General features: G+C 41.2%; 1 long non-coding RNA gene across 2 annotated transcripts in view; it reads right to left on the bottom strand.

The window, feature by feature from the left end:
* Nucleotides 1–18,977, bottom strand: part of LOC120515070 — a 177,198-nt gene that overhangs the window by 128,159 nt on the left and 30,062 nt on the right. For both annotated transcript variants that reach the window (XR_005630575.1, XR_005630576.1), the window contains exon 2: nucleotides 5,508–5,768. This is a non-coding gene — a long non-coding RNA (uncharacterized LOC120515070). The remainder of the gene's footprint in view (nucleotides 1–5,507; nucleotides 5,769–18,977) is intronic.

The raw sequence follows: 18,977 nt of genomic DNA, 5'->3' as shown, positions 1-18,977 counted from the left end.
CAGAATGCGGCTTCGGTGGTTGCTGAGGCAAAAACTCAGGCATGAAAGGAGTTTGGGGGAGGCTATAGAGAATGACTTTCGGACGGCTTCGAGGAGATTCTGGTCCACCGTCCGGCGTCTCAGGAGGGAGAAGCAGTGCAGTGTCAACACTGTATATGGTGGGGATGGTGTGCTGCTGACCTCGACTCGGGACGTTGTGGGTTGATGGGGGTGTACTTCGAAGACCTCCTCAATCCCACTAACATGCCTTCCAATGAGGAAGCAGAGCCTGGGGACTTGGAGGTGGGCTCCCCATCTCTGGGGCTGAGGTCACTGAGGTGGTCAAAAAACTCCATGGTGGCAGGGCCCCAAGGGTAGATGAGATACGCTTGGAGTTCCTCAAAGCTCTGGATGTTGTAGGACTGTCTTGGTTGACATGTCTCTGCAACATCTCATGGACATCGGGGACAGTGCATCTGGATTGGCAGACCGGGGTGGTGGTCCCCCTTTTTAAAAAGGGGGACCGGAGGGTGTGTTCCAACTACAGAGGGATCACACTCCTCAGCCTCCCTGGAAAAGTCTATTCGGGGGTTCTGGAGAGGAGGGTCCGTCGGATAGTCGAACCTTGGATTTAGGAGGAACAGTGTGGTTTTCGTCCTGGTCGCGGAACAGTGGACCAGCTTTACACCCTTAGCAGAATCCTGGAGGGTGCATGGGAGTTTGCCCAACCAGTCTACATGTGTTTTGTGGACTTGGAAAAGGCGTTCAACCGTGTCCCTCAGGGAATCCTGTGGGGGTGCTCCGGGAGTATGGGGTACCGGACCCCCTGATAAGAGCTGTTCGGTCCCTGTACAACCAGTGTCAGAGCTTGGTCCGCATTGCCGGCAGTAAGTCAAGCCCGTTTCCAGTGAGAGTTGGACTTCACCAGGGCTGCCCTTTGTCACTGATTCTGTTCATAACTTATGGACAGAATTTCTAGGCGCAGCCAGGGTGTTGAAGGGGTCCGGTTTGGTGGACTCAGGATTGGGTCACTGCTTTTTGCAGATGATGTTGTCCTGTTTGCTTCATCAGGCCATGATCTTCAGCTCTCCCTGGATCGGTTCGCAGTTGAGTGTGAAGCAGCTGGGATGGGAATCAGCACCTCCAAGTCCGAGACCATGGTCCTCAGCCGGAAAAGGGTGGAGTGCCCTCTCAGGGTTGGGGTAGAGATCCTGCCCCGTGGAGGAGTTCAAGTATCTTGGGGTCTTGTTAACGAGTGAGGGAAGAATGGAGCGTGAGATCGACAGGTGGATCGGTGCGGCGTCCGCAGTGATGCGGGCTCTGCATCAGTCTGTCGTGGTGAAAAAGGAGCTGAGCCATAAGGCAAAGCTCTCAATTTACCAGTCGATCTACGTTCCTACCCTCACCTATGGTCATGAGCTATGGGTAGTGACTGAAAGAACGAGATCACGAATACAAGCGGCTGAAATGAGTTTCCTCTGCAGGGTGTCTGGGGTTTCCCTTAAAGATAGGGTGAGAAGCTCAGTCATCCGGGAGGGGCTCAGAGTAGAGCCGCTGCTCCTCCACATCGAGAGGAGTCAGATGAGGTGGCTCGGGCATCTGATCAGAATGCCTCCTGGACGCCTCCCTGGCGAGGTGTTCCGGGCACGTCCAACTGGGAGGAGGCCCCAGAGAAGACTCAGGACACGCTGGACAGACTATGTCTCCCAGCTGGCCTGGGAACGCCTTGGGATTCTTCCGGTAGAGCTAAAAGAAGTGGCCGAGGAGAGGGAAGTCTGGGCCTCTCTGCTCAAGCTGCTGCCCCCGTGGCCTGACCTCGGATAAGCGGAAGAGGATGGATGAATGGATGGACAATAGCTGAGGATTTGGAGAAGGAAAAAAAAACTTTTGCGGAAAACATTTATTGAAGATTTATTTTAGTAACATGTGCATCCAATGAGAGCGCTAGGTCCTCCTCCGGCTCCCATTTAAATTCTATGTGGAATTACGCGGCATCACTCTTTGCAGTAGTTGATAAAGATGTATTGCATCTTGACAGTTGAAATCCAATCCTCATCTAACATTCTAGTTAAAAGGTCCTTCTCCCAGCGTTGCCTTAAATCATTATGGGGCGCATTCATTATCATCACTAGATAGCATAATTTAAACAATAGATATCAATGGGAGATCAAGGTAGTCAGGTAGGTATCTTTTAACAAAGTTTCTACATTTCACTCAGTACAAATAGTGTGTTACTGGAAGATTATATGTAAGGCTTAATTGTTCAAAGATACATACACATATGCAGCTCCAGAGTCCTGCATTCAAACCCTGTCCTGGTCAGATAATATATTTTCTCCTAAGCAGCATTTCTCCATATACTCAGAAATAGGTTTTACATTTTACATTTGTTGGCAACTGTAATTTGACTAAATGGGTATTGGTAAGCCCTGCCATAAGCTGGCACACTGTCCAGTGCTGGATCCACCCAATGGAAAGGTTCTAGCTCCCTCCTGGTAAACTAGTTTTGGAAAATGTGGATTTAATAAACAAATTATTGTATTTTTGTATTAGTGGATGTTTTGGTCCTGTTACAGATTGACATTCTGTGCAAGGTTAGTTCCTGTCTTGTTCCCAATGCTTCTGGAATAGCCAGTGGTCGCCATATCACTGAACTGGATTAAGCAGTTTTGAGAATTCTGTTATTTTATTCTTTGCTGAGTTTACATTTGATGATATAACAAAATCAGTGGTTCCTGTTCAAACACTCTCATCTGTTTCATTCAATACACTGTACCAAAATCTACACAAAAGACAAAACAGTTTTACTCTTTAAGGAAAACCATTCTTACCATTTCATCCATCCATCCATCCACCCATTCATTTTCTGTACATGCAAATTCCATTTAAGTTTAGAAGACAGAAACCAGTCTTGGGTAGGATGACATTCTTTCACAGAATATACACACAGAACTTCCCTGGGCAAATTTAGAGCTGCAATTTAAACTAATTTTTCATGTCTTTGGGTTTTAGGAAAGAAACCAGTGCCTCTGCAAAAAAAACACACACACAGAAACATAGATATAGATATGGGGACAACAAATACACACACAATATCATAAAGCCAGGACTCAAAAATGTCTATGAAGTTGTTGTCATTGGAGTTCAGTTGCTACTGACTATGCCACTGCATTTATCCAGTTTCTAAACTGCCATTTTCTGGTAATGGATTATAAGAATTCCTGATATAAATTACCTTGAATTGCCTCTTATTGATATATGAATATGTTGTCTGTGAGTACTGCTTTACCGTAGCAGCATTATAGCTGCCTTTTTGAAAAACAAACCAGCCTGTTAAACAGTAGTGATATTGATTTGCAATTTTAATTAAAGCTTAGTCAAACAAATGAATCTGTAGGGAATATTTACAGAAGTTTACCATAGCTTAGTTACTTCAATCTGATAAGCAATTTATTTTCTAATTTTACTTATTAATTAGTTGTTCTGGTGAAAAATCTTCATAAAGACAAGTATAAACAAATATGTAGCACATATTCTTTTTATTATTCAGATTCCTTTAACTTAAAATAACATATCAATGCAGCCAGTGCATCTGTTTGTCCAGAACAGTGATTTTAGAGTAGAAGCTTCAGAGGCCTGACTGGTGGATATTTATTAAGCTGATTTCTTCAATAGATTTGTTTGTTATTTTTCACTTTTTACATTGCTGGATTAGGTTACACAGCTGGATAGATAGATAGATAGATAGATAGATAGATAGATAGATAGATAGATAGATAGATAGATAGATAGATAGATAGATAGATAGATAGATAGATAGATAGATAGATAGATAGATAGATGCTACAGAGTTGAATGTATTTTTGTGACTATAATCAAAACGTATTTTCTAGTGAAGACAAGTTATTCAGACCCTGAAGGCCTCAGACTTCAGTCCTGCTGAATTTTCATTGTCTGTCTTTTATCACTTACATCCTCTAGGAATTCCATCCATCCTGATTTATGTCAAACTACTCTGTTTGTGAGCTGTCTGTTGTACCAGATTGTCAGTATGATCCATATTTGTTTTTCATCCTTTTGAGATTGGGAGATGGATATCGAATAAATTTTATTACTGCTTATACAGGACATCACATTTTTTGTTGTTCCTCTTAATAGTATAATATTATTGTCATTAATTAACATGTAGAACATGCAATAAGGAAATACTCAGTTTAGTCCAAAGCTGCAAATCTGATGCAGTCATTGTCAAAAACAGCATATTGTGTTTTAGAGTGTCACAACAGTTAGCACTACTGCCTCTCTAAAATGGCTTGATTTGGGTATATGAATGACTGTGTCCCACAAATTCCTGACACTTCAGGAATAAACTCCTGTTACTCTATAATGGAAAAAAATTGGTTGAGAAAATGAATGTACATCATACCCTTTACCTCTGTTCTGTGTGCTCTCAAAGTTGTGGTAAGAATGTTTTCACTTTAAAAATATTAACATTAAGAGAAAAGTTACAGTAATGTATGCTGCATGTGGTTAATATTATGTTAATTTCAGCCCTTAATTATATGCAACTGACTCAGTGTAACATGCTGACACTAGTCATTTTTTTATTTTTTAGTCAGAATTGATAATTACTAGCTCTGCCCTACTTTCTTTGCAGGCATACACGTTTGGGGCATTTGTGTACTTTAATATTTTTATAAGAGGCTGATTAAATGATTAAAGTCGGGTCACACAATATGTCAGCTGGGACTGGAAGTGGGGGGGGGGTCAACAGCAATGAGGTTTACAGTCAAATATGTCAGTGAAGGAACCGCCAAAGCTTTATAAAATGGCAAAAGTGCTTCTAGATTTAATAAAACTAGCATTCATTTTGAGGTGCAAAGGTCCAGTCAATAGTGCCTAAAAGCTTCAGAATAATCCTAACCTGTTCCCAACCTAGGCTGAGTTTGCATACTCTCTTTGTCTGGGGCTCCATTTCTTCTCTCACATGCCATAGATGTGTGTGTGTGTAAGGTTAACTGGTTAGCTGGCAAATCTAAATTGGCCAATATGAATGAAAAGAAAACATGCAAACACTACTTCGACAATGACCCAACCAGGAACTGTACCCTGAGTCCCTAGACAGCATGAGGCACTTTGTAGTAACCAATGCAAAATGGTGTTTCCTGAAAATGTACAGTATATAGACATATGTATATAAATATTTTTATACATATACATACATAATATATAACTATATAATTATAATTATATCATTATATCATTAATTAATATAATTATTATATAATATAATTAATTATAATATATATACCTGCATTTTTATCACTCTTTAATTTAATATTGTTTTTTTATCAGTATGCTGCTGCTGGAGTATGTGAATTTCCCCTTGGGATTAATAAAGTATCTATCTATCTATCTATCTATCTATAATATATACTGTATATAGAGTAAAATAGAATGTGGACAGACATCCTGGACAGGAGAACAGAGTAGAAGAGCACGAGGACAGAGAGACAGAAGGAGATTACCTCCAGGAGCCATGTGTTTCCTCAATATGCTGGGTGGCAGCATCCCTTGGTATGGCTCCCGTTTGGACACACAGTCCTGTCCTTGGGTGCCACTAGAGGGTGCTGTACTCTCCACTGTCAGAAAGATATTGAACCTGACCCAGAAGGGCTTCCTGGTTACAGTGCTGATATGCCAGAAGTACACATGGGTCCATGTTACAAAGGAGTCATTCACCTTCCTCAGAGGAGTCAGAGTCGAGAGTTCAGTCAAGCAAAGTTCACCTGGGAGGTGTGGAAGAGAAAGAAAAGAAAACCAAAAAGAATTAACGAAAGTGGAAGAGAATTGTTTATTTGAAGTACCCTGTGGAAAGGTATTTCTTTAACTTGCAAACTTGATGGCTCCAGACAGGAAGTACTGTGATGCAACTTCCACATCTGGACTGAAAGTCCTACATCTTCTGCCTTAGAGCATATTTAAACACATATTTGAACCTGAAAGTTGGGATTTATTCAAGAATCCATATCTAGTGGGGACACATCAAGCCTGCAGAAGTACCTTTAAAACACTTTCCAAGAGACCTGAGTAATTCAGTAATTTTATTGCCTTTATTTCTGCTTGCTGGTCCATCAATTAATTGGCTTGCCTATTAAGGAGGGTTTTACCAGGTTGAGACTTTGATGTGTCTCTGCATTTATTTGACTATACTTAATTTAAAAAGTTACGTAGAAAACAGATATTTATTTTATTCACTTCACCCAAGTATGTTCAGTACGGTTTGCATTATACCAGTACAGGAAAAGTACCGAAAAACACAAAATTTAAAATTGTTATGGTACCAACATTTATGGGTCTTTGGTACCAGAGGTAGGCTTCAAACTTTCTGTCAATCACTTCCATTCCACCACCTCAACACTTTCTTCATTTCATGAAACTATACACTTTAATGCGATCAATTGCTTTGATGCAGTTAGGACTTCACAGGGGGGCCCTTATTGCTTAGACACCACTGGGGCTACCAAAAAAGAAGCGGTGCATAGTGTGGGGGGTTTTTAAGGTTAACTATTATTTGCTTCATAATCGTGTTGGTACCATTACTGCATTCCAAAATACCAGATACCAAAGTTATAATTTTAGTACAATTCCAGCTTTACTGTACATTATATCAATGTCCTGATTAAGAGCTTGGACATAAGAGTATTTTATAATATATATGAAAGAAAACAAATCCTTAGTTAAGGAAATTATTGTACAATTGATAAGAAACAGAAAGAGGCCCGGCACTACAAGGCCTATAGCTTTCTTAATGTACAGCAAATGGGATTTTAGTGGGAACTGTATTTTTCACAAATGCTCTTTTAGTTTAGGATTTGCCTTTAGTTCTACTATTTTGTAGACATAACTCTGTATGTTACTTTGTGTAATTAGTTTCAGTCAGGGTAAAAATGAAATTCTCCAGTAACCTTCCTCCAATATACACTCCATTTTGAATCCATGTCATTTGTTTATTGTCTGTTGAGACTGTCTAGTGTCCCATATTCTTGGATTATACTTCAGATGACTTTGCAATTGGATATACTTATTACACTAGAACAATAAAAATTTAATTATGAATTTGGTTGTATAAGAGTGTGCCTATTTTGTTTAATGTTTTTATATAATGTCCTAGTAAACTATTAACTTTTAATGGTACTGTATATGTCCATTTAATTTTGGTAACTTGTCAAAACTAAAAATTAGGGTTTAACTTAATGTTTTCTGGGATTTTAAATAACGGTTAAAAATTGTACACCCATAAAATGTAATTTTGTTTAAAATACACACTGTCACAAACTCCACTCTGAGTCATAACAAGGTTTTGGGCAGCCACCTGTATATTTGATATCCTGGCTGCAAAGTTGCAAAAATATAAACAGCACTGATGTGCACAAAACCGAGTCCAAAACAGAACTGAGGGAATAGGGAAAAGGTGGAGGCTTTTAAAGGGGAAGACAGGAAGTGAGGTCAAAGGGGTCGGGCTAACAAGGTTCTTCAGCCATAATAATAATAATAATAATAATAATAGACTCGAGCCCGGACGTGACATCACAGGGGCTGGAGCCAGCAAGTGACGTCAAGAGGGCCAGGTGGAATCTCCCATGAATGGTCTGCAGGAAAGGGAGAAAAAGAGTCAGTGCACTCTGCCACTTACTGGTCTGATTCGGAATTACCCTTATTCAAGCCCTTTAGCTGCCTCCCATGCACACGTGTGTGACAAGTCCCACCCCCCTCAGCCAAGACCCAACATGAACTGAGAGGTTGTGAACCCAGGAAAGAGCATTGGCGTTGGCGTGAAGAGAGCCACAACAATGAATGAGCGAAAACTTTTATGGCTGGAGGTCAAGAAACCACCGGGTAACCTGCAGATTCAACTCCTTGTGCAGGGCCATCCACTGTAAAGGTGCATGGTCTGTGACAAGGGTGAATTTCTGGCCCAAAAGGTAGTACCTCCACTGAGTAATTGCCCATTTAATCCCTAAAGCCTCCCTCTCCACCACCGCACACCTGGTCTCCCGGTCCAACAGTTTCTGGCTCAGGAACATGATGGGGTGTTCCACACCATCAACGCTTTGCCACAGCACGGCCCCTCAGGCCTGTGTCCGAAGCGTCCGTCTGGAGGATGAAAGGTAAAGAAAAGTTAGGTGCTTTCAAAATAGGTGCAGATGTAAGGGCCTGCTTCAAGTCACTAAATGCAGCGTCTTTCTTTTCAGTCCATACCACAATGTTTGGGGACCTCTTCTTTGTCAAATCTGTCAAGGTTGATCTTTCCGAGAATCGGGGCACAAACCAGTGGTAGTACCCCACTAACCCGAGAAAGGCTTGGGCCTGCCGCTTGGTTCCCGGACAGGGCCATTTGAAAATGGCATTTACTTTGGAGCAGTATGGCTTCATGGTACCTCAACCCACGAGGTAACCTAAATACTTGGCTTCACTCAATCCAAAGAAACATTTCTTGAGATTAATCTGAAGCCCGGCCTCACCAAGTGTCCACAATACCGCTTTTACCTGCTATAGGTGTTCCATCAATGTGCTAGAATAGGTGACCATGTCATCCAGGTAGGCAGCACTGTATGAGTTATGAGGCCTGAGCACTTTGTCCACCAGACGCTGGAAGGTTGCCGGAGCCCCGTGTAACCCAAATGGAAGGACACGATACTGCCAATGTCCGCTAGGGATACTAAATGCAGTCTTAACCTTCGCGGAATCTGTTAAAGGAACCTGCCAGTACCCCTTTGTCATGTCCAGCATGGTCAAATATTGAGCTTGTCCAAGCCTCTCAAGGAGGTCATCCACTCGTGGCATTGGATAAGCATCAAATTGGGAGACTCGATTAAGTCGACGGAAGTCGTTGCAAAACCTCCAACTACTGTCAGACTTAGTGACCAATACAATGGGACTGGACCAGGGACTATGACTTACCTCGATTACTCCTAGTTCCAACATGTGCTTGATCTCAAGATCCACTTCAGCTCTTTTTGCCACGGGAAGACAATATGGTTGTTCTCGAACTATAACCCCACACTTTGTCACAATGTCGTGCTCAATCAGAGAGGACCTTCCGGGGTTTTCACTCACTACCTCTGGGACAGACAGGATAACTGCTTCCAGCTCCCATTGCTGTCTGGGACTTAAATCTGCACCGAAGTTAAGGATAGCCATGTGAGCAAAGAGCGAGCAGGGCTGAACGGAGGAAGGATCGGTATACCTGTCCTTCAACAGTTTCAGCAGATTTACATGATAAACCCGCTCCCTTGGCTGATGATTGGGTTGACTCACCAAATAGTTGACGAGTCCTTTCCTCTCCTTAACTTCATAGGGACCTTGCACAATGGGAAAGTAACTTAGAGTGGGAGGTAGGTACTAGGACCATGACGCGATCTCCTGGGTGGAACTCTCGGAGAGATGTGCCACAGTCGTAATATCAAACCTGGGCTGCTTGTACCTCTTCCATGTGACTTTTAAGGAGGGGCCGAATTTTACCAAATCTATCGCGTAATTGCATGATATACTCCAATATATTTGTAAAGGGAAGATCCTCTTCCCATCCTTCTTTTAAGATATCTAATAGGCCCAATATCTAATAATTCAAAAGGGGAGAACCCCGTGGAGGCTTGAGTGACTTCCCGATAGGCAAAAAGGGCGAGGGGGAGGAGCTGATCGCAGTTCTTATCATCCTCGTTGACCACCTTATGAAGCATTTGTTTGAGAGTCTCATTGCATCTCTCTACCAAACAGTCGGCTTGAGGATGATATACTGCGGTCTTTAGATGCTGTATTTTAAGTAACTTGACAGTCTCCTTGAACGTCTCCGAGGTAAAAGGCGTCTCTTGGTTTGTCAGGACTTCCTTAAGGATGCCGCATGCGCAAAGACCCCTACTAATTCCCGTACGATGGCTTTAGAAGTAGCTGAGCTCAACGGAACAGCTTTGTGGTATTTGATAGCATAATCCATGAGGACTAAAACTGTAAGAGGGAGACAGGGTCCGGGCCGACCTCAAGGAGCTTGATTTCCTCCCATTGTCATGTCACTCAGGGAGGCCGCTTCGTCTACATGGCATGGAGGCGGCTTGAGACGACTCATCTCCACGGATGCAGGCACAAACTCCAGGTTGTAGGGGAGGGGGCTAGGTTTAAGGACATACATCGGCTGAGCTCAACTAAGGGACCATTCTGCTTCCCAGGTTACGAGGCCCTCCTCTGTGCCTCAATGAGGTTCGTTAGACCTTTCTTATTAATAAAGTCTTTACCCCAGACCGGCTGGGCGAAGCCACGGGGTAGTGTCTCTAGGAGCAGGTAACAAGCCACCTATTCCACTGTTTGGTAGGGTGTGTTTTCCCCTGGCTGTAACCTATACCCTACTGCAGCCCATAAAGACCAGGTCTGCTTGTTGGTGGCTGCTCTGGGTCGAGTCTCCACTGTCTTACTTTCTTCACCTGTCAGTCTGGGGTACCATTAGGTGGAACTAGGGCTTCTGCCTTCACAGGGAGATGGGCACTCTCCCCTGGTAGAGCACAATAAGCCCCCTTCGCCTCCCCTCTCCAGGGCAGCCCAAGTCTGTGAGCCCCTCCCACACACCCCCTGGCCTGCCTGGTTTGTCCAGTCAAATGTGCCAGAAGCGGAGCCCGCACTGGGTTCTCCTTAATCGCGGGACAACCTCCCCCACTGAAAATTCGGCCCCGGTACGCTCCCACCTGGGTCTGTTGCAGGTCCTGTCCCTTTCTCCTCTGGGATCCAATCATCCTGCCGACTACGCCAGTGTCACAAACTCCACTCTGAGTCATAACAAGGTTTGGGGCAGCCACCCATATATTTAGTATCCTGTCTGCAAAGTTGCAAAAATATAAACAGCACTGAACCGAGTCCAAAGAAGAACTTAGGGAATAGGGAAAAGGTGGAGGTTTTAAAGGGGAAGACAGGAAGTGAGGTCAAAGGGGTCGGGCTCACAAGGGTCTTCAGCCATAGGGTCGAGCCCAGATGTGATATCACAGGGGCTGGAGCCAGCAAGGTCTTCCTCCATTGGCTCGGATCCGTAAGTGACATCAAGAGTGCCAGGTGGAATCTCCCGTGAATGGTCTGAAGGAAAGGGAGAAAAAGAGTCAGTGCACTCTGCCACATCCTGGTCTGATTCAGAATTGCCTGTATTCAAGCCCTTTAGCTGCCTCCCATGTGCACGTGTGTGACAACACAAAATTACTTTCTAGCAAGTGAGAATAATCTGAATAGCTTTGTGACATCTTGCCTGCAGGAACATTCCTTTTATTAACTGAAAATTAATAGGACCTGAAGGCTATCACAGCAGCACCGGGTAGAAACCAGGAAGCAACCAACCTCTTTGCAAGATGGCAGTTTATCATAGTGTTTGCATTCATTTACTCAGGGGCAAGTTAGACTCACTGAACAGCTTTACTTGCACAACTTTAGGAGGAAAACACATTTACAAGAGGAAGAAATGTGAACTGCACTCCCAGCAAAGTTCAGGCTTAGATTATCGTCCAGGCTTTTCTAACAGCTGTACTAACCACTGCACCAGTGTACTACCACAGAACAAAAAGTATTTAAATTAATCCAATTTAATAGAAAAAAAAAAATTTAAAAAATTGTTCATTTGTGTGCTACTTGCAAAAGTAAATCACAATTAGTCTCATTTTAAAATATAATAAGTTAAAAAAGGAATAAGGACAAGGTTTAAAGTAAGATGCATGGAATTCATAATTGTTAAAAAAACAGTTGACAGCAGCCTCTGTTTTTTATTAGTGCTTTTTAAATATACAGTATACAACAAGTACATGGTGCAGTACAGAAAACCTTAACTCATTTAGCATTTCAAATAATCAGCATATTGGATCACATAGTGTGTGGGGTCAGTTAAAGGAGTTATTATGAAATATTATAAAAGAACAGCAATGAGCACAAGGTTACGTGCTCTAACATACCTAAGGATCTATAGGTGAACTGTGAAATGTGATACATTAAACTTCTAATTTGTCACTGTCTTCAAATGGAGGTTTACTGCTCAATTTCAATGTACTCTTATAAAACACACATCCATATAAAACCCCAGCATGCTATACACTACTTATGAATACTATATTGTTAACATAATATAATATTGCATTCAAATTAAACATAAACCCAAATGTCAAAATGCAAGCAGCAGAATAATTCCTTGTATGCATGACAAAGACTGAAAGACTGTAATTGTGCTCAGGTTTTAAGTACAGTATACATTTGTTGTAATTGAAAACTACAAATCAAAAAAGACTTTCTTTTTGCTATCTTCTCAGAACACAAAATTTAAATGGATTGCAGTTTGCCATTCTAACTCTTCTGTCATCCTAACTAACTCACTTGATTATTACCCAGCCAGTAAACAGTTTATGTTCTTCCCTATTCCTGATTATCTTAAGATTAATCCATTAAAGTTAAGAACCATTCAATCAGAAAGTTACCAAAGTTTGTTTCTGAATTATTCTTATGTTCTAAGATGTTTTAAGAATAATTATTTTACAGTTGAAAAGTATATTACAGTGTTCAGTCACAGGCGACACATGCTAGACATCTTAGATGCTATAATGAGACAAAGGAAATTGTAACTTTCAGCTTGTGACTCTCTCCAAAGTGTTATCTGTTCAGTGTTTCCAGTTCAAAAAAAAATCACTGCATAATTTTTTTCTATTGCATTTCCAATAAAGTAAAACTAAAATGTGGCATTTAACCTGTGGATTAATAGCCCTGCCTTTTGGCTGTCACACTAATAGAGAACCAGAGAAATAAAGCTAAGTTGAATCTGACAGCGCTAGAATTTCTGCCTTTGTCTTTCTACTGCGGACACTAATGGATTTTTGTCAGTCCTCTTCACTCAGATTGTGACATATGTACCCCTTCCACTTTAGTTGTCCATTTACTTTTAGCATTATGACGAAGAAATCACACCTTAGTTCAGTGATACAGATTGCATTTTAGAACTCCTCTGATTTCAGGAAAAATTATTGGGCCTGTTAGTGAGGAACTTAATGGGCTTTTTTTTTTGAATGACCCACTCAAGACCCCTTTATCAGTTCCCACAATTCGCTATAATAAGACCTCCAGTTTTTTATACTATTTCCTACTCTTCTAAATGCAATTCAGAAATAAATCACAAGCTATTAAATAGAACATTACTGAGTGCCAAGATGTTAGATGAATGAAACATCAAAGGTCCTTGTAAGCCATGGCTACATGTGATTAACCAAGCTAGACATACTGTACATTCTAAAGTTAGGTGTGTGATTGCAATAAGTTTTTCAAATGTCTTGAAGAAAAAAAGAAAAGAAGCACATTTAATATCTAAAAACAATGATTTCTGAAGAGCATCACAGCACCAGCTAGAACTGTCACCTGCCTCTGTCATTAAACTGGATCCTGGTTTTAAGCTATTAGCACTTGTTCAATACAAACCTTTAAGCACAAATTTAACATCTAATTAATTACTTAAAAGTTTTTGTTTTTTTTACCATTCATTCTGTAAAATCTTCTAATTTCAATACAGACCACATTAGATTTTACCTGATATGATGGCAGGTAATCTATGTGTTTCGGCATTGTACTTTTAATTAAATCAGGAACTACCACAGGGAAAAAGGTATGATGGAGGGACACACTTTGTGCAGGGTGTTGTAACTATGATATCTGTCAGAACTGTGGATGATTCATTGCTGTTTTAAACAACTAAAGTGTGCTTGGATCAGGTGATGGCCCCACTGCCAGTTACCAGTTGGGCAAGTTGCTCCACTTCTTGATTCTTCTGGGCAGAAGTGAGGCTGCATGATGACTGGTGCACAGCTAAGGTACAGCTAGACTGCAGTTGTCTGCAGCTACACAATTACTGTTCACCTGACGGGGATGATGAAACTTCATGACCAGGGTTGCCAAGCTTACGAGTGCCACCCATGAAACAAGACAAAACAGCAAGTATGGTTTGCCAACAGATCATTGGTGGGGCATGGTGAAATATACTGTTTGTAGTAGAAGTAGGGTCAAATATGGAGGCCTTGCTTCTGAATGTAACAAAGTAGTTGGAAGTCCATCTACCCATAGATGAGAGAGACATTCCATGGTTGTGGGAAAAAAAGTTTTTGAATGTTACCAGCATGGTGCACTTTAAAGAGGCAATGCCCTACCTTAGCTGCTACAGATCACATGTGACCTCACCCAGAGTTTGGTTAAAGTGAACATCAAAAAGAGCTAGACTAGTCTTTTTAGCCAATGTATGACTCAGGAACCAGAATCAAATATCATAGATAGATAGATAGATAGATAGATAGATAGATAGATAGATAGATAGATAGATAGATAGATAGATAGATAGATAGATAGATAGATAGATAGATAGATAGATAGATAGATAGATAGATAGATAGATAGATACTTTATTAATCCCAAGGGGAAATTCACATAATACAGCAGCAGTATACTGATAAAACCGTCTGATAGAACATCTGCAGCATCTTATTGCAGATGTTGAAGGAAGCCAGTCTTCTAAGGAAGTATAGTCGGTTCTGTCCTCTCTTGCACAGAACATCAGTATTGGCAGTCCAGTCCAATTTATCACCCAGTTGCACTCTCAGGTATTTATAGGTCTGTACCGTCTGTACAGTACATAGTATCATGGACAAAGATAAAGGGGTTGTTTTATCTTGGTAGAGTAATATATGTATTGCTCTACTTTCCCCTATTGTATTATTAATATGCAGCCTTAGAATGCCTAATCTCACAGATTTACCACCGTATATAACATATTATTTTATATAACTTATCCCCACCTTCCCTTCTATATCTATAACCTAAGGCAATTAGATGTAGTAAAAAGACAAGCAGGAGTTCATAAAATAATGTATTACTGATAATATTCATAAATAATAACAAAATGCAAAGTACATTTGAATATTGGCAACCATACAACCTGATAAAATGGTGATGTGTAACTCAGGTGGCACACAGACTTGTAGTTACTTAAAATGTCTCTAGTTAAAGCATCGTTGGTGCTCAGCTTTCAGCCACATGTCTGTTCAATACAGCTGCTGAGCTGTGCTCTTCATTGTGTTGTCTTCATCATCACAGGTTAGCAAGAGAGATGCTTCTTCATCATATGTTGGTTAGAGAGAGAGAGAATGTGGTTGAGCAAGCAAATTTATAGGTTTTCTGTCCAAACCCTCCAGCCAATCCAGACAGCCATATCTCAGACCAATGGGTGGAATAGATCATCTTATCTCAAGCCCCAAAACCATATGTTAAACATCCTGGCTTCCTTGCAGGGGGTTCAAAGACTTAAGCAGAGAAATACTCATCAAACTGGTTTAAGATACATCCCCCCAAATCCTGTCATTAAAATTACAAAGAGGCAGTCGTAAAGGGGGCAAACACGAATACCTTTAAATTACATTGGTTTGCCTAAATTATAAATAAAGACATTGTGGTAACCGTACCCCCAACACAGACAGACCGACACCAGGATGTATGAAACACGCTCCTTTATTTATTTTTCCTTTACTGCACCACAATGCCTTCTCTCATCAACTCCTTCCTTTCTTCTTCTTTCACCAACTCTTTCCTTTCTTCTTCTTCTTTCTCCTCTTCTTTCACCAACTCTTTCCTTTCTTCTTCTTCTTTCTCTCCTTCTTTCCCTCTTTCTTTCTCTCTCTTTCTCTTTCTCTTGGACCTCCTCCTCCTCCTCCTCACAAGATTCGTCTCCTTCCTCCCAACTCTGGCTCTCTGTCTGGAAGGATGCGGCCCCTTTTATCAGGACCCGGATGAGTCCCAGGTGCTCCCCTCCTGGGACGTCACCTCCTGGTGTGGCAGAAGTGTCAGGAAAGCCCCTGGAAGCACTCCGGGTCGTCTTGGAACTGTTTCCGGGAGCACTTCCTGGTGTGGCAGAAATGCTGCCATCCAGGACTCCCCAACTGACCGGGCGCCCCCTGGCGGTGGCCACGTCCTCTCACGGGCATCCCAGCTCCGTCTCTGTGGCCCCCAAATAGACCCGGGCGGCTGCCCTCTCGTGGCCGAGGAGAAGTATTGTCCCCGTTGGGGACTGTCCAGGCGTCCCGGCCGGGCAGTGTCCCCGTACATCTGTGACAACATACAAAACATTTATCAAGTTATATGCAAAATCTCACATCACAACAGGGGTGTACTTTTGTCTTTCCAGCATTAAATAAAACGCACCATGACTACTGTCATTAAGATACCCAAGTAACATTTTTATTGAGTACATTATTAATGTCACAAGAGGCAGCCATGACCTGGAACCCTTGCTGCAAGGAAGAAGTCACCCGTAAAGGGATTCAACTGACACATCACCTGGTTTAACAGGTCTTTGCTAAACAGCTGGAAGATGGCCTCAAAATGCCACCTTGTGTCACACTGGCATTCATGAGTTGAGTTGTTGACTCTTGCCCAGATATGACTAGTGCCTCTTGATAAAAATGATGAGAACTGATGAGAAACTATTCAACCAGCTACTGAAGCACCCTTGAATCCCATTATCCTTGAGCTCAGACGGTAGGTCTTAATGCCAGAGATGGCTTGAATGCACATGAGATGTCCAGTACAACAACAGAAATTTCCATTTCCGTATCTAAGGTGTATGTTCAGCATTAGGTGAGTGATGTTACAAAGTCGAGTGAGGAGTGATGGGTGAGGAGACACAGGTTAGTAATAGTCTCCATCCCCTTTGATAGCAGGGAATAGTGAGATAGGACACCAATTGTTCGGGCCTACTTGTGAGCCGCTTTTGTAAATTGGGGACACCCACACATGTTTCCAACTAGCTGACACTTTGCACAACCAGCCTGACAAATGGAAAAGCAGGGTGATAGAAGGTTAAAATGCAAGTAATTCATTTTAATCTCTTGAAATGCTAGGAAGTTTTACTTTCGTGATAATAATCACTGGCATAACCCTATTTTAACAGAGTCCAGACTTTTGCTGTCAGTCAATAGGAAACCTGAATTTCAGCTTTATCAGCAATCATCCATCTACCTCCTCTCTTAAACTGTTAATTCTTGTCTATAATTAAGAAACCAATGATATGCAATGGGCCTTAGTGAATAAAAGTTTTTAAGCAGGCCAAGTCATCTTTTTATAAGGGTTCACCGGAAGTGTACAAAACATTGCTGTTTTGCGCAGAGATTCATAGAATAAATCTTTAGTATATAAAAGAATATTGGTGTGTTCTGGTGTCATAAAATGCAGTGATGCAGCAAGAGACTTTCTTGAAATGATCTTTCTCAAAAAACGTATGAAGCATGTGAGCGTGGTTGCTAGGTACCCACTATGGAGGGAATCCCAGCAGAGAAGATGTGAGACTTTGGAGTTGATGGGGGCAAATCACAGTTCACTGGGGAATGCAAGTCGGAATAATAATAATTGGATAATTGATTAATTGAAGCTGTTCAGCAGAGTATACATCCAGGGATCAGACTGTGACTTGAGTTAGAAATTGGGAAACCAGGGATGTGAAGAGTTGTGGCATCTGGTCATGTTATTGCAAGGATGGAAACAGGGCTGTCATTTAAGACTAGTTTCTGAAAGAAGGCCAGAAATTTCTGGCCCTACTCCAAGTGGCATGGAAGGAGACTGATGCTGTTAAAGTCCCAGAGGATATTTGTTTGTTCCACTCAACTCTGGGCTTCTTTTGTGTTCTATTACTGCATATTATTGTTTGATTTTCTATTTTTAAAGAGATGAGAAAGAATGCATTATTAAAACAGAGATCTGAAATTATGAACTAATCACTGAAGAAATGTTAAAAGTGTCCTCAGCTGAGATCAGAATAGTGACGGTATGCTCTACTGCAGTGAAAAAGACATGACAACACCATTTCAAGCTCCAATCACACCCCTTATGTCAATGCCATACCTTGTTAAAACATGTCCAATTGTGTATGCTGCTTTGATGCTGATAAAATCATCAGGAACGATTCAGAACTTGATTTTTTTTTGTTTTTGCCGGAATATTGTCCACCATAGGAACGTAACAAAGTTGACAACATTCAGTTCTGAGGGACGCTTAAACATTTCTGGACAACAAACTAAAGAAAAATGCTGTACTTGCTTCAGTTTTAACAATTTAAAACTTATAATGAGATACACAGCAAATCTTTATTGTGCTCAAAATGTCACAGGCAGCAACGTACAAAAGCTAAGAAACACTGCTTGTTTGTAGATTAAGCATTATCTGGTTGTAATGACCCAGCTACATGCCTCTTTCAAATTAATTACTTTCATGAAATTTAGCAGCAATAGATCTGCTATACAGATTTTATTTTTTAAATTAGGGCCATGGAACACCTTTCCATATGGTGAATTAATGAAGTCAAGAAATACTGCAATTGTACGGCACACTATTGAACATCTGTGTCGGTTATCCTAATGGGAATTTTTAATAAAGGGCCAAGCAGTATATTTATGTTACTTCTACATTACTAAAGCTTTAAATAATAAACTAAAATAAATAGCATCCATTAAACTGATCACATTGTTGTAACTCAAATTGTGTTTATTATGCTAATGGAACATGAAATTAAGAAAAAGACCTTTATGCCAGTGGAATTAATTAATGAGCTTTATGAAGGCATCGAGATGTAATTTATTTCTGTATAAGTAAGTCTAATTTGCAGTTCCATGGGTCTTCACACTGCTGATTGTATTAGTTATTCCTGCAGATGTGCTGTTCGCAGCATGTCTTTCCATTAGAAATGAACACCTCATTATATAAACTGTACCTAATTAAACATAATACAGTATTGACTTGTTAAAATGGCCTTTTTGCAGGCAGCAGCTGCCTTACAAAATGCACTGGACACAAGAGTTACATTATTATTCTATGAACTCTGACTTCTTAAATGTGCATGCTTTACACGATGCCTAAAATGTGAACCCAATCTCTGATGGGCTCTAATGAGCTTTAACAACCAA

Source organism: Polypterus senegalus, chromosome 14 (genome assembly GCF_016835505.1).
Source record: "Polypterus senegalus isolate Bchr_013 chromosome 14, ASM1683550v1, whole genome shotgun sequence".
NCBI classification, from domain to species: domain Eukaryota; kingdom Metazoa; phylum Chordata; class Cladistia; order Polypteriformes; family Polypteridae; genus Polypterus; species Polypterus senegalus.
This window is presented reverse-complemented; position numbering and strand designations above follow the sequence as displayed.